This window comes from Bos javanicus, chromosome 5, assembly GCF_032452875.1.
Source record: "Bos javanicus breed banteng chromosome 5, ARS-OSU_banteng_1.0, whole genome shotgun sequence".
NCBI classification, from domain to species: domain Eukaryota; kingdom Metazoa; phylum Chordata; class Mammalia; order Artiodactyla; family Bovidae; genus Bos; species Bos javanicus.
The window spans coordinates 96,220,114-96,237,317 of record NC_083872.1 but is presented as its reverse complement, the minus strand read 5'-3'; the positions used below and the strand labels follow the sequence as shown (position 1 = coordinate 96,237,317).

At 42.4% G+C, this 17,204-nt stretch overlaps 1 pseudogene; it reads left to right on the top strand.

The window, feature by feature from the left end:
• LOC133248761 (calcium load-activated calcium channel-like) overlaps positions 1-13,097 on the top strand; it is a 119,910-nt pseudogene extending 106,813 nt beyond the window's left edge.
• Positions 13,098-17,204: the final 4,107 nt, after the last annotated feature.

Sequence of the window (17,204 nt, the reverse complement as noted above, 5' to 3'; positions counted from 1 at the left end):
CAGTGGTCTCCTCTAGGGGATCTTCCCTAGCCATGGATCGAACTCACATCTCTTATATCTCCTGCATTGGAAGGGGGATTCTTTACCACTAGTGCCACCTGACTTGCACACCCATCACTAGTGACAGCACCTATGGTTGCTGCCCCAGTGATGCAGAAAAAAAATGGCGGTATGCCTTCCCAACACAGCTGGAGCACCACTCCCCATGGATCTGCACAGGGGGGACCCTCTCCCCCACTCAGTCCAAGCCTCATCACAGAGCTACTCTTATCTCTCTTCCCAGATCAGAACTCTTAGAAGCAGACACTCAGGTCCAGCTTTGAATCACTGCTCTCTTACCATCATCCAGGGAAGCAGAATGGAAGGCAGTCACTTCCACGACTCAACATCACTCAGTGTCTCCTTTCTTTTCCTGCCACGGAGCTACAAAGTAGCCAGGTTCAGACTCACTAAATGCATATATGAAAACAACTTTCATTCCTATACACTGTACCAAATGCTGAGCTTACAAGATCGGTGAAGTGAGGAACAAATTTGTCCCACATTATGTGATGCTCTGAGTAGTAAAGTACTAGGTGTACATGTGCATGGCAATATCTACAGGTGGAGCTCATTGTTAAACACTGCAGGTCTTTCAGACTAAAGAAAGATGAAAATCAAACCAAGTTGCAAGGATAGGATTAAGAGAAGAAATCCCCATGAACTGGAAAACATAGCATGCCTGCTAACTGACCACAGGGTCCAGAGATATGGTGGTCAGTTCAGTTGCTCAGTTGTGTCTGACTCCTTGAAACACCATAGACTACAGCATGCCAGGCTTCCCTGTCCATCACCAACTCCCAGAGCTTGCTCAGACTCATAACAATCAAGTTTGTGATCTTGATGTGGTGGTACTGATGTCATTTCCAAGTTTATGGAAATATTTCTTAGAGAATGCTTTATCAGTTCAGTTCAGTTGCTCAGTCGTGTCCGACTCTTTGCGGTCCCATGAATCGCCGCATGCCAGGCCTCCCTGTCCATCACCAGCTCCCGGAGTTCACTCAGACTCATGTCCATCGACTTAGTGATGCCATCCAGCCATCTCATCCTCTGTCATCCCCTTCTCCTCATGCCCCCAATCCCTCCCAGCATCAGAGTCTTTTCCAATGAGTCAACTCTTCGCATCAGGTGGCCAAAGCATTAGAGTTTCAGCTTTAGCATCATTCCTTCAGAAGAAATCCCAGGGCTCATCTCCTGCAGAATGGACTGGTTGGATCTCCTTGCAGTCCAAGGGACTCGCAAGAGTCTTCTCCAACACCACAGTTCAATAGCATCAATTCTACGGCGCTCAGCCTTCTTCACTGTCCAACTCTCACATCCATACATTACCACTGGAAAAACCATAGCCTTGACTAGACGGACCTTTGTTGGCAAAGTAATGTTTCTGCTTTTCAATATGCTATCTATGTTGGTCATAACTTTCCTTCCAAGGAGTAAGCATCTTTTAATTTAATGGCTGCAGTCACCATCTGCAGAGATTTTGGAGCCCCAAAAATAAAGTCTGACACTGTTTCCACTGTTTCTTCATCTATTTCCCATGAAGTGGTGGGACCAGATGCCATGATCTTCATTTTCTGAATGTTGAGCTTTAAGCCAACTTTTTCACTCTCCGCTTTCACTTTCATCAAGAGGCTTTTGAGTTCCTCTTCACTTTCTGCCATAAGGGTGGTGTCATCTGCATATCTGAGGTTATTGATATTTCTCCCAGCAATCTTGATTCCAGCTTGTGCTTCTTCCAGTCCAGCGTTTCTCATGATGTACTCTGCATATAAGTTAAATAAACAGGGTGACAATATACAGCCTTGATGTACTCCTTTTCCTATTTGGAACCAGTCTATTGTCCCATGTCCAGTTCTAACTGTTGCTTCCTGACCTGCATATAGGTTTCTCAAGAGGCAGGTCAGGTGGTCTGGTATTCCCATCTCTTTCAGAATTTTCCACAGTTTATTGTGATCCACACAGTCAAAGGCTTTGGCATAGTCAATAAAGCAGAAACGGATGTTTTCCTGGAACTCTCTTGCTTTTTCCATGATCCAGCGGATGTTGGCAATTTGATCTCTGGTTCCTCTGCCTTTTCTAAAACCAGCTTGAACATCAGGAAGTTCACGGTTCACATACTGCTGAAGCCTGGCTTGGAGAATTTTGAGCATTACTTTACTAGCATGTGAGATGAGTGCAATTGTGTGGTAGTTTGAACATTCTTTGGCATTGCCTTTCTTTGGGATTGGAATGAAAACTGACATTTTCCAGTCCTGTGGCCACTGCTGAGTTTTCCAAATTTGCTGGCATATTGAGTGCAGCACTTTCACAGCATCATCTTTTAGGACTTGAAATAGCTCAACTGGAATTCCATCACCTCCACTAGCTTTGTTCGTAGTGATGTTTTCTAAGGCTCCCTTGACTTCACATTCCAGGATGTCTGGCTCTAGGTCAGTGATCACATTATCCTGATTATCTTGGTCGTGAAGCTCTTTTTTGTACAGTTCTTCTGTGTATTCTTGCCACCTCTTCTTAATATCTTCTGCTTCTGTTAGGTCCATACCATTTCTGTCCTTTATCGAGGCCATCTTTGCATGAAATGTTCCTTTGGTATCTCTAATTTTCTTGAAGAGATCTCTAGTCTTTCCCATTCTGTTGTTTCCCTCTATTTCTTTGCATTGATCACTGAGGAAGCCTTTCTTATCTCTCCTTGGTATTCTTTGGAACTCTGCCTTCAGATGCTTGTATCTTTCCTTTTCTCCTTTGCTTTTTGCTTCTCTTCTTTTCACAGCTATTTGTAAGGCCTCCCCAGACAGCCATTTTGCTTTTTTGCATTTCTTTTCCATGGGGATGGTCTTAATTCCTGTCTCTTGTACAATGTCACAAACTTCATTCCCTAGTTCATCAGGCATTTTATCTATCAGATCTAGTCCCTTAAATCTATTTCTCACTTCCACTGTATAACCATAAGGAATTTCATTTAGGTCATACCTGAATGGTCTAGTGGTTTTGCCAACTTTATTCAATTTAAATCTGAATTTGGCAATAAGGAGTTCATGATCTGAGCCACAGTCAGCTCCCAGTCTTGTTTTTGTTGACTGTATAGAGCTTCTCCATCTTTGGCTGCAAACAACATAATCAATCTGTTTTCGTTGTTGACCATCTGGTGATGTCCGTGTGTAGAGTCTTCCCTTGTGTTGTTGGAAGAGGGTGTTTGCTATGACCAGTGCATTTTCTTGGCAAAACTCTATTAGTCTTTGCCCTGCTTCATTCCATATTCCAAGGCCAAATTTGCCTGTTACTCCAGGTGTTTCTTGACTTTCTACTTTTGCATTCTAGTCCCCTGTAATGAAACGGACATCTTTTTTGGGTGTTAGTTCTAAAAGGTCTTGTAGGTCTTCATAGAACCGTTCAACTTCAGCTTCTTCAGCGTTACTAGTTGGGGCATAGACTTGGATTACTGTGATATTGAATGGTTTGCCTTGGAAACAAACAGAGATCATTCTGTCGTTTTTGAGATTGCATCCAAGTACTGCATTATGGAGTCTTTTGTTTACCATGATGGCTACTCCATTTCTTCTGAGAGATTCCTGTCCGCAGTAGTAGATATAATGATCATGTGAGTTAAATTCACCCGTTCCAGTCCATTTGAGTTTGCTGATTCCTAGAATGTCAACATTCATTCTTGCCTGACCACTTCCAATTTGCCTTGATTCACGGACCTGACATTCCAGGTTCCTATGCAATATTGCTCTTTACAGCACTGGACCTTGCTTCTATCATCAGTCACATCCACATTGTTTTTGCTTTGGTTCCATCCCTTTATTCTTTCTGGAGTTATTTCTCCACTCATCTCCAGTAGCATATTGGGCACCTACTGACCTGGGGAGTTCCTCTTTCAGTATCCTATCATTTTGCATTTCCATACTGTTCATGAGGTTCTCAAGGCAAGAATACTGAGGTGATTTGCCATTCCCTTCTCCAGTTGACCACATTCTGTCACATCTCTCCACCATGACCTGCCTGTCTTGGGTGGCCCCACAGGCATGGCTTAGTTTCATTGAGTTAGACAAGGCTGTGGTCCTAGTGTGATTAGATTGACTAGTTTTCTGTGAGTATGGTTTTAGTATGTCTGCCCTCTGATGCCCTCTTGCAATACCTACTGTCTTACTTGGTTTTCTCTTACCTTGGGCGTGGGGTATCTCTTCATGGCTGCTCCAGCAAAGCGCAGCCACTGCTCCTTACTTTGGACGAGGGGTATCTTCTCACCACTGCCCTTCCTGAAATTCAACGTGGAATAGCTCCTCTAGGCCCTCCTGTGCCTGAGCAGCCACCACTCCTTGGACATGGGGTTGCTCCTCCCAGCCACCATCCCTGGCCTCGGGTGTGGGACAGCTCCTCCCGGCCGCCGCCCCTGACCTCAGACACAGGGTAGCTCTTCTCGGCCGTTCCTGCGCCGTCGCAGCCTGGCACTCTCCGCCACTGCCCCTGACCTCAGACGTTGGGTAACTCCTCTCGGCCACACCTAAGTGCTCTGGTCGCAGCCGCCCGCGCCTAAGTGCGCCGGTCGCGGGAGTTAATGGGACAATAGTTTTGTCTTTAAGGAAGAGTCTTGTACAGATAACTTGGCTAGAATACATTTGTATCATTTTAAGAGTTTTTTGCTTCCCTGGTGGCTCAGATAGTAAAGAATCTGCCTGCAATGCAGGAGACCCAGGTTTGATTCCTCAGTCAGGAAGAGTCTCTGGAGAAGAAAATGGCTACCACTCCAGTATTCTTGCCAGGAGAATCCCATGGAAAGAGGAGTCTGACAGGCTACAGTCCAAGGGGTCACAAAGAGTCAAACGTGACTGAGTGACTAACACTTTCATGTTCAAGAGTTTTTCAGTTCCAAATGAGACAAGAGCCAACTCAAACTAGCTTGGATAAAAAGGGCCCTTGTTAGTTAAGTAACAGGCCTAGAGCTGGCTTCTGGCACAGACTAGCCCAAGAGCCAAGCTCCATCACCAGAGCCTGTTCTCTCGCCACACTGCATTCCTCCTTCCTTCATATTGCTTTCCTTGTTGGTGTCCATTTGGTGGCAGAAAGGATGATCAGCACTTTGTGGAATCCTACACTCTGTGGAGCTGGAGGAGAGTTTGAAGGATAAATGTTCTGGGCTCCACTCTGATTGACCTGACTTGTTTCAAGGACTCATTCTTGATCACATTCCTATGAATTTGAGTGTGTCCTTTGGCCAAGTTGAATCACATGCCTGCCTTCCATAATGGCTGTGAGAGGAAGAGAACAGAAATTAAAGGAATTATTTCCAAAAGAAGGGGGAAAGAAGGCCTACGATCAACAGATGTCCTCTATAGCCATAACACAGAAGTCCTTGTGTTCTTTTATTAAAAGTATTCAGTGTCAACACATAAAACACTCGACTGTGAGTATGCTTAAGTTTCCCCCCACAAGTAGCATCTCGTTACTGTTGTTCAGTTGCTCAGTCAGGTCCGACTCTTTGGGACCCCAAGGACTGCAGCACACCAAGCTCCCTTGTCCTTTGCTATCTCCAAGAGTTTGCTCAAATTCATGTCCATTGAGTCTGTGATACCATGCAACCATCTCATCCTCTGCCTCTCCCTTCTCATTTTGCCCTCAGTCTTTCCCAGCATCAGGGTTTCTTCCAATGAGTTGGCTCTTTGGATCAGGTGGCCAAAGTATTGGAGCTTTAACTTCGGCAACAGTCCTTCCAATGAATATTCAGAGTTGATTTCCTTTAAGATTAACTGGTTTGATCTCTTTGCAGTAGATTAAATGTAGCATTTTAGATGGACCTAAAATATTGGCACATATTTTAAAGCTTTAGCTTCCCATTGGTATGAACATGATTGCAAAGCTTATACAGGTCTAAAATTAAAATCAAAGATCAAGTCCAAAGAATCTTGTATTTCTATCTCAGATTGACCTCTGAGTCATAAAATGTTATCCTGATAAATTCAAGTAAACTTTCTATACTATTTTTCCACTAGGTATTGTGCAAGGGGATTGGTTTGGGGGGAGAAGACAGGGAAAGATTTTATGGTTGCTCAGTAACCAGAGAACAATTACCTGGAAGCATTTAGCCCATATCCTATTAGAAGCAAGGACCACTGTTTGGTATGGTTCTATGAACATGCTCGAGAAGAGCTGACTTACCCATATTTGCCTGTTCTTTGCTAGATCAAAAGACATTTTTTGTTTATAAAGAGGGGGAGTTGGACTGTCACTGTAGATGATATAGTGAACAACAAAAATAGAGCAAAGAGGGAAAAACAGAGAGTGTGATCCTTAACACCCCCCCCCCATGCCTTTATTTGTATCAATATTCCTGTGGGTAGCTCACTCTCCTTCTGCCTCAGGCAGGAGAACTACTTAGAAAGTAGAATTGGTTATGCTATCCCTGCAAATCTCTGCTGCTGCTTGTCTATTTTTTGTTTTTAATTTTTTTAAAAAGGCAGTGGTAAGAGAACCAAGGAATAAGAGAATATACTCATTTCTTACTGGCCCTTGGCCTTTCTTAAGTCCATGTTTTGTTTTGTTTTGTTTGACCCCATCCATGGCAGCTGTTTTCAGTCGCCCAACTGAGTCTGAATTTTAAGGAAAAGCGCTATCCTCTTCCTATTCAGTTTAGGATAATTGTTGCCCAGGCAAATCATTATAATTAAATTCAGTTTAAAAGTGAGAACCCACCTGCAACCATATGTTAAATCTGCCTTTGGGTAAAGAAGTTGGTATTGTCACTTTGTATTTAAAGTAAAGTTGGGTAATGGTAAGATTCTCAGTGGTGATGGTTAAAGAGATTTGCTTCTTTTTTAAATGATTAATTGCAATTCACCTGTATCTGAAAGGATATTACTTGATTCTTAGGAAAACATTTTCATTAAACAGAACTACCATTGAGCAGGCTTCTATCAAGTGGATTTGGTATTGATGCAGAAAAATAAATTGAAATAAGATGCTTTCATTAGATATGTGAAATGAAACTGAAACATAGGAGGCTCCTATATAAAACATGCGGTATCGTTTGGCTGCCCAGTGTCCTTTCCATTTCCTAAGAGTGTTCTGAAATTATTCTGAAAAAAACATTTCTCATTCTTATCCAGAGTTTGGAAGAATTAGATCCTCCCAAACTAAGAGCTAGGCTTCCCTGGTGGCTCAGAGGTTAAAGCGTCTGCCTGCAATGCGGGAGACCTGGATTCGATCCCTGGGTCAGGAAGATCCCCTAGAGAAGGAAATGGCAACCCGCTCCAGTATTCTTGCCTGGAGAATCCCATGGACGGAGGAGTCTGGTGGGCTACAGTCCACGGGGTCACAAAGAGTTGGACACGACTGACTGAGCGACTTAACTTAAACCAAGAGCTGGTGTTACTTAAGCCAGTCAGATTAAGCCAATCAGCCTAACCCCATTCCTCTGGCCATTGTAACCTGACTAGGAATCAGAGTCAGTAAGATGCTATGTTGGAACTTATGGGAAGAAAAGAATTCCTCTCTCTTCTTCAAGAGTTACTTAAAGAGATATTTTTCTCTAGAATGTATAGTTTAAAGATGCAAGATTTACAACTGTGATGCCATTTTGCAAGCTGGGAGGAAAACCCAGAGTGGTTAGGGCCCTCTAAACATGAAGCTTCTACCTAGGAAGGCAGAGCAATGTGATTGCCTTGGTGACATCATTGAAGCCATTAGACCAAGCTTCTGCTACCTCTGACTTCTCAGCCATGTGAACCCACCTTTATGCTTCAGCTAATTTAGGTTGACTTTTCTGTCATTTGCACCCATGAGAATCCTGGAGGAGTGAGGCAAAAGTCAGACGACCTCCAATCTGTGATAGGGTAGAAAAAATGCCAGTGCCAGTGCCTGGGACAGTGCATTAGAGCAGGAGTTCCTGGGTCTGGGTAATCATCTGAATCACCAGGAAACTTAGCAAAAATACATGTGATGGGCTTCCCTGGGGGTCTGGTGGTTAAGAATCTGCCTGCCAATGCAGGGGAACACAAGTTTGGCCCCTGGTCCTGGAAGATTTCAAATGCTGTGGAGCAACAAAGCCCATGTGCCACAGCTACTGAGCCACTCACAGAACTACTGGAGCCCCCACGCCCTAGAGCCCTTACTCTGCAACAAGAGAAGCTACCGCAATAAGAAGCCCATGCATTGAAACTATAGTAGCCCCCACTTGCCACAGCTTCATTGCACAGCAATGAACACTCAGTGCAGCCAAAAATTAATTAAATAAATAAATCTTTTTTTTTTTTTAACTTTACAATATTGTATTAGTTTTGCCAAATATCGAAATGAATCCACCACAGGTATACCCGCATTCCCCATCCTGAACCCTCCTCCCTCCTCCCCCCACCACCCTCCCTCTGGGTCGTCCCAGTGCACCAGCCCCAAGCATCCAGTATTGTGCATCAAACCTGGACTGGCGACTCGTTTCATACATGATATTATACATGTTTCAATGCTATTCTCCCAAATCTCCCCACCCTCTCCCTCTCCCACAGAGTCCATAAGACTGATCTATACATCGGTGTCTCTTTTGCTGTCTTGTACACAGGGTTATTGTTACCATCTTTCTAAATTCCATATATATGTGTTAGTATACTGTATTGGTGTTTTTCTTTCTGGCTTACTTCACTCTGTATAATAGGTTCCAGTTTTATCCATCTCATTAGAACTGATTCAAATGTATTCTTTTTAATGGCTGAGTAATACTCCATTGTGTATATGTACCACAGCTTTCTTATCCATTCATCTGCTGATGGGCATCTAGGTTGCTTCCATGTCCTGGCTATTATAAACAGTGCTGCAATGAACATTGGGGTACACGTGTCTCTTTCCCTTCTGGTTTCCTCAGTGTGTATGCCCAGCAGTGGGATTGCTGGATCATAAGGCAGTTCTATTTCCAGTTTTTTAAGGAATCTCCACACTGTTCTCCATAGTGGCTGTACTAGTTTGCTAAATAAATCTTTTTAAAAAATATGCATGAAAACTTGAAGATCAATGATTTTAGGAAATTAGTTTTTAAAAATAAGTGAATTGCTAAAGAGAACTAAGATAAACATAATTAATGAACTGTGTCTAAAAGAGGAAGGAGAGAACGATGGAAGATATGGACAAATTTTCATTCTCTTATTCAACTAATATCTATTTAAAGTCATTTAATGGCAGAGTACGGTGATAGAACTTGATAGAGATGATTACAAAGCTGTGTGAGAAAAATACGTCCACACAAAGAATTTTTTTTAATGCAATAGGAAAGCTAAACATGTATGCTCCAAAGTCCACTGCAATTCAGTACAAGGCAAATGCTGAGAAGTTATTTCTATAGTCTTTAGCAGCTTACCAAGCATATTCACACTCATTATATCATTTGATTCTCACAACAACTCTTTGAGATAGGCAGTGGCACTTCCGTATCTGGCATAAAGAAACTGAGACTCAGAGCACACAAAGATAAATATAAATGAATGTCGCAGTGGCATTATTTGAAAGAGAAGAAAACTAGAAACTGCATAAATAGCCAGGAATAGCGGAGAGGCTAAATACATTATGTCTCTACGTACAAGGGACTGGTAGGCAGCTGGTAAAGATAATGAGACAGGGCTTCCTTGGTGGCTCAGTTATAAAGAATCTGCCTGCCAATGCATAAGACATGGGTTTGATCCCTGATCTGGTAAGATCCCATATGCTGTGGAGCAACTAAGCCTGTGTGTCACAGCTATTGAGCCTGTGCTCTAGAGCCCAGAAACCACAACTACTGAGGCAATGAGCTGCAACTACTGAAGCCTGAGTGCCCTAGAGCCTGAGTTCAGCAGCAGGAGAAGCCCTCGCATCACAACTAAAGAGTAGGCCCTAGTCACTGCAACTAGAGAAAACCCCTCAAAAGTAGTGAAGACCTAGCACAGCTAATAAATAAATTCAGAAAATAATTAAAATTATTTTTTAAAAAAGAAATATCTTTTAAAAATGTTAATAAAAATGAATTATCATTAAGGATCTGAAGCAAACTTTTTTATCACAAAAAAATGTTTTAATCTTCTCATATACTCTGTTCACTTATTCAATAACTATTTATAACTTGGCAAGTATTCTGGAAGGAACCAAGGACATAACAGTCAGTGATAAAACCACTGCTGACTAATAATATTAAAAATATACGACATGTGTCCAGTGTACATGCCAAGTGAGTTACAACAGTTTTTTGCTTACAGAGGTGATGAGAGCTGCCTGGGCTATTCCAGCTGAGAAGTGAAATAGTGGACTTCTTAGTTGTAATTCTTGCCTGGAGAATTCCATGGACAGAGGAGCCTGGGGGGCCCCAGTCCATGGGGTCACAAAGTGTCAGGCACAACTGAACGACTCACATACTAGCTGTAATAGGCAACATTCAAATCTGGTTTGGTTGTCTCTAGAGCCCGAGTTCTTAACCACAGAGCTATCGGGCTCTTCTGGCAGACAATGTTTGTTAAAGTACAAGTGTGACAAATGAAATAGTAAGTAAATCTAAGGCACCCAAACTTGCAGGTGGTCAGAGGAGACCATCATGGCCACGACATTTTAGCTGAATAAGAGTTAGCTAAGGAAAGCTGGAGTAATTGAGGAGATTGTGCAGAGAAGTAGAGGAAAAGTAGGGGCAAGATGCAGAGAAACTAAAAAACAAAGAACAACACACCGCCACCCCCACACACGCACACACAAAGACAAAACAAAATTTGCATGGCTAAAATCAAGTGGTGGGAGGATGGAGAAAGGGCAAATTGTAAGATGCAGGCTTACTGATGAGCTTTATTAATAACACAGAGCTGGATCTAACTGCAAAGGCTCGTAATCCTACCACCGAAACACAGATTTCCTATGTTTGAAGAAAATTCTTAACAGAAGTAGAAATGAGGAGTGGAAAATCTTACTTATATAGAGTAGATTTTTAAATATTTGTTACAATTTGTAATATTGTTTAAGACTCGTACGATGAGAGAAACTGAGGCTCAGGTAAGTTGAGTAACTTGTTGAAAGTCATATGGTGACAGAATCAAAAGCATTCTTACACATCCCTAATGTTCTTTTCAATAAATGACAATGAATTCAAAAGAAAGTTAGGAAAGTGAACTTTCCTGGTAGTCCAGTGGTTAAGACTTCGCCTTCCAATGCAGGAGGCTTGAGTTTGACCCATGGTCAGGGAACTAAGATCTCACATGCCACACAGTATGGTCAAAAAAAAAAAAAAGGTTAGAAAGGGAAGACTGGGGTTTGGGAAAGACTGTGTTAAGGAAGAGGTATTTGGTGTCATACCTCAAAGGACAGAAAAAATTTAAAAGGCGGAGATAACGAGAAAACATTTTTGGCAAAGAGACTCTTAAGTGCAGGGGCAGGTTCCAGGTTATTTAGATCAACTATATAAGTATACATATAGCATGAGTATAAGGTGATTCAGAGATGTTACAGGGCCCGAGAGCTTTATAAACACTGTATGGGGTTTGGGAATTGGAAATAATTAATAATACATTAATAGCCTTCAGAGAAGCCAGATGAGATTAAGCCATCTTAGTTTGAGGATGGATAATGACTAGCTGTGATTTCCAGAATAAGTAGTTACTTCCCAAAAATATGATTCAAAATTTATCTGGGTTTATTTGCAGGGAAACTTGTGTTCAGCCCAGTTAAAAAATGATGTTTCACCTGTATAGCGTTTAAAAGAATCTTTGGTGCTCTGAAAACTGAGAAGCATCCTGACATTATCCTTCTCATCAGTTATTTAGCAACAATCTTAGCTGTTCTGGGATGCTTATTTCCAGAGCATTCTGGCCCATAATAGTAACCTCTCACCTACACTATGTAATATATTAAGGAAAGATAAATCGTAGGTCTAAGGGTTGTTTGGGAGCAGGATGTCACAGTCTACCAGCACTGTTTACTAATTGGATTTAAGATTTGTACTTGGTTTTGATGCAGCCAGGCAAGTTTGACAATTAAGTGGTCCTGAAATCTGGAAGTCGGCTTTGCTTCTCTTTTCCTGGCTCTCAAGAGCTTCCTCCCCTCCCCAGGTTGGGTGGGAGTGTACAGACAGAAGTCTCAGATGAGCACCCAGCTCATGGACACACTGCTCATCATCTTTGTCTTCTCCTGCCTCTTATTCTCAGGTTTCCCTGGTGGCTCAGCAGTGAAGAATCCACCTGCAATGCAGGAGCCGCAGGAGATGCGGGTTCTATCCCTGGGTCAGGAAGATCCCTTGGAGGAGGCCTTGGCAAGCCACTCCAGTATTCTTGCCTGGAGAATGCTATAGACAGAGGAGCCTGGCTGGCTACAGTCTATAAGGTCATGAAGAACTGGACATGACTGAAGTGACTTAGCACCCACACACACGCCAGAGTAACCTGGGTTCTGGTCTACAGGATAGACAAGGACAAGAGACTGAAGGCAGAAATGGAAAAACTGGGTAAAAAATTAAAAAGAAGAAGGAAACATTAAAAATCAGCTGGTTGACCACCAAAAACTAGAAAATAGGCAAGAAGAGAAATTGAAGAATAACAACAGATGTGCTGTGCTGTGCTTAGTTCCTCAGTCGTGTCCAACTCTTTGCGAGCCCATGGACTGCAGCCTGCTGGGCTCCTCTGTCCATGAGGATTCTCCAAGCAAGAATACTGGAGTGGGTTGCCATGCCCTCCACCAGGGGATCTTCCCAACCCAGGGATTGAACCCAGGTCTCCCGCAAAGATGGCTTGAATGAAATCCTTGTTTGCAATTGGCGTTTGTTTTACTGCTCAAGTGGGAATCTTCAAGTCCATATTTGATGGTAGAATGGTGACATGGGTCTCCTCCGACTCTGCTTTCCTTCATCTGAGGACTACCTCAAGGGAGTCTGTTGGAGGCTGACACCATAGACTGTTCCGCCATCTTCCTGTGTATTCTCTGCACCATGTCATTGGACAGAACATCCAGAAAATCTCAGCCTTGCCCTTTCACAAGCTGCCACCAAGCACACAGGTGGATTTCTTGGCCCTCTGCCTCCTTCTGGCAAGTTCTTTAGAAATCTAGAAGAACCCTATAATTCTCATTCTTTTTAGACGTTCAAATCAGACTGGCAACTATTTTATAGCAAGAATCATAGGCAGCCTTAGCAAATAGCCACTTTCTAGTTTTGAGTTATTTCTAGATGCTTTGGATATGATTCCAATGAGAATGGCATCCAACAAACAAGATGATGCTTTTAGTTACAGATTATTTTTTTAAAACTAGTGTGTTGATTAGATAAATTCAGATAATGTTTGTGTAATGAGAAACAAAATCTTGTTTTGCTCATATAAATAATTCCTGTAGGAATGACTCTCGAGTATGTGCTGTCTGCTATGCATCATGGAAGTTGACTCTCCATGAGCATTTAGAAATCCAGAAGAAAACCGTAGCTTCTGTAACTTTTAATTGGAACTGTTTATTGTGGTTTTTTCCCAAGCCAAATATATGACCTGCAATCAGTAAAGAGGCCAAAATTTCAGCTATTTCATCTACAAGAAGAAATCTGTTTTGTTTTGATATATTTCTAGGTACATGTTTTTAGTCATCTGAGCATAAGGGTGAACAGTGCCCACAAAGGAGTAATGTTTTAACCATTATTGTTTTAACTATTATTTTATTTATTTATTATTATTATTTTATTATATTAAACCATAATGTTTTAACTATTATTTTACCAAGCATGCATGCTAAGTCACTTCAGTTGTGTTCAACTCTTTGCAACCCTATGGACTGTAGCCCTCCAAGCTCTTCTGTCCATGGGATTCTCCAGGCAAGAACACTGGAGTGGATTGCCATGCCATTCTCCAGGGGATCTTCCAGACCCAGGAACTGAACCCATGTCTCTTATGTCTCCTGCATTGGCAAGCAGGTTCTTTACCACTAGCACCACCTGGGAAGCCCATTATTTTTACCATGCCTGCTCAGATTGTAGAGTTGTCCTATTATAGGAATTGAGAAGCATGAGGGGAAAGGGATGACTCATATGAGTATTAAAGATGACAGTCCTCAGCAGTTCCCTTCATACCCCAGTACAATCTATTGGATTCTTGGGAAGGCATTCTTAGTCCTCCCTGGAGGCATTTCATAGTTATACGTGGTCAATCTTGGGCTTCCTTTTAGTTACAATGGCCTTCAGTTCCTACCATGTTTCTTGTAGGTGCCATTCTTATACCATGATCTTCCTCTCCTTTCTGAGAGAGTTTTTTAGGGCTTTATATTTAAGTTTCAGTTCAGTTCAGTCGTTCAGTCCTGTCCAACTCTTTTTGACCCCATGAATTGCAGCATGCCAGGCCTTCCTGTCCATCACTGACACCCAGAGTTCACTCAAACTCACGTCCATTGAGTCGGTGATGCCATCCAGCCATCTCATCCTCTGTCATCCCCTTCTCGTCCTGCCCCCAATCCCTCCCAGCATGAGAGTCTTTTCCAATGAGTCAACATTTTTGACGGGTCATGGTAGAGAGAGGTCTGACAGAATGTGGCCCACTGGAGAAGGGAATGGCAAACCACCTCAGTATTCTTGCATTGAGAACCCCATGAACAGTATGAAAATGCAGCATGATAGGATACTGAAAGAGGAACTCCCCAGGTCAGTAGGTGCCCAATATGCTACTGGAGATCAGTGGAGTAATAACTCCAGAAAGAATGAAGGGATAGAGCCAAAGTAAAAACAATACCCAGTTGTGGATGTGACTGGTGATAGAAGCAAGGTCCAATGCTGTAAAGAGCAATATCGCACAGGAACCTGGAATGTCAGGTCCATGAATCAAGGCAAATTGGAAGTGGTCAAACAGGAGATGGCAAGAGTGAACGTTGACATTCTAGCAATCAGCGAACAAAAATGGACTGGAACGGGTGAATTTAACTCACATGACCATTATATCTACTACTGCGGGCAGGAATCCCTCAGGAGAAATGGAGTAGCCATCATGGTCAACAAAAGAGTCCGAAATGCAGTACTTGGATGCAATCGAAAAACAACAGAATGATCTCTGTTCATTTTCAAGGCAAACCATTCAATATCACAGTAATCCAAGTCTATGCCCCAACCAGTAATGCTGAAGAAGCTGAAGTTGAACAGTTCTATGAAGACCTACAAGACCTTTTAGAACTAACACCCAAAAAAGATGTCCTTTTCATTAGGGAGGACTGGAAGGCAAAAGTAGGAAGTCAAGAAATACCTGGAGTAACAGGCAAATTTGGCCTTGGAGTACAGAATGAAGCAGGGCAAAGGCTAATAGAGTTTTGCCAAAAGAACGCACTGGTCATAGCAAACACCCTCTTCTAACAACACAAGATAAGACTCTACACATGGACATCACAAGATGGTCAACACCGAAATCAGATTGATTATATTCTTTGCAGCCAAAGATGGAGAAGCTCTATATATAGCAAAAACAAGACCAGGAGCTGACTGTAGCTTGGATCATGAACTCCTTATTGCCAAATTCAGACTGAAATTGAAGAAAGTAGGGAAAACCACTAGACTATTCAGGTATGACCTAAATCAAATCCCTTGTGATTATACAGTGGAAGTGAGAAATAGATTTAAGGGACTAGATCTGATAGATAGAGTGCCTGATGAACTATGGATGGAGGTTCATGACATTGTACAGGAGACAGGGATCAAGACCATCCCCATGGAAAAGAAATGCAAAAAAGCAAAATGGCTGTCTGGGGAGGCCTTACAAATAGCTGTGAAAAGAAGAGAAGCGAAAAGCAAAGGAGAAAAGGAAAGATATAAGCATCTGAATGCAGAGTTCCAAAGAATACCAAGGAGAGATAAGAAAGCCTTCCTCAGCGATCAATGCAAAGAAATAGAGGGAAACAACAGAATGGGAAAGACTAGAGATCTCTTCAAGAAAATTAGAGATACCAAGGGAATATTTCATGCAAAGATGGTCTCAATAAAGGACAGAAATGGTATGGACCTAACAGAAGCAGAAGATATTAAGAAGAGGTGGCAAGAATACACAGAAGAACTGTACAAAATAGAGCTTTGCAACCTAGATAATCACGATGGTGTGATCATTGACCTAGAGCCAGACATCCTGGAATGTGAAGTCAAGTGGGCCTTAGAAAGCAACCCTGTGTACGAGACAGCAAAAGAGACACTGATGTATAGATCAGTCTTATGGATCTGTGGGAGAGGGAGAGGGAGAGGGAGAGGGTGGGGAGATTTGGGAGAATGGCATTGAAACATGTATAATATCATGTATGAAACGAGTCACCAGTCCAGGTTCGATGCACGATACTGGATGCTTGGGGCTGGTGCACTGGGATGACCCAGAGGGAGGGTATGGGAAGGGAGGAGGGAGGAGGGAGGAGGGTTCAGGATGGGGAGCACGGGTATACCTGTGGCGGATTCATTTTGATGTTTGGCAAAACTAATACAGTATTGTAAAGTTTAAAAATAAAAAAAAAAAAAAGAATCAGACATTACAAGATTAAAAAAAAAAAAGAAAGCATCACTACGAACAAGCTAGTAGAGGTGATGGAATTCCAGTTGAGCTATTTCAAATCCTGAAAGATGATGCTGTGAAAGTGCTGCACTCAATATGCCAGCAAATTTGGAAAACTCAGCAGTGGCCACAGGACTGGAAAAGGTCAGTTTTCATTCCAATCCTAAAGAAAGGCAGTGCCAAAGAGTGCTCAAACTACCGCACAATTGCACTCATCTCACACACTAGTAAAGTAATGCTGAAAATTCTCCAAGCCAGGCTTCAGCAATATGTGCACCATGAACTTCCTGATGTTTAAGCTTGTTCTAGAAAAGGCAGAGGAACCAGAGATCAAATTGCCAACATCTGCTAGATCACCGAAAAAGCAAGAGAGTTCCAGAAAAACATCTGTTTCTGCTTTATTGACTATGCCAAAGCCTTTGACTGTGTGGATCACAATAAACTGTGGAAAATTCTGAAAGAGATGGGAATACAAGACCACCTGACCTGCCTCATGAGAAACCTATATGCAGGTCAGGAAGCAACAGTTAGAACTGGGCATGAAACAACAGACTGGTTCCAAATAGGAAAAGGAGTACATCAAGGCTGTATATTGTCACCCTGCTTATTTAACTTACATGCAGAGTACATCATGAGAAACGCTGGACTGGAAGAAGCACAAGCTGGAATCAAGATTGCTGGGAGAAATATCAATAA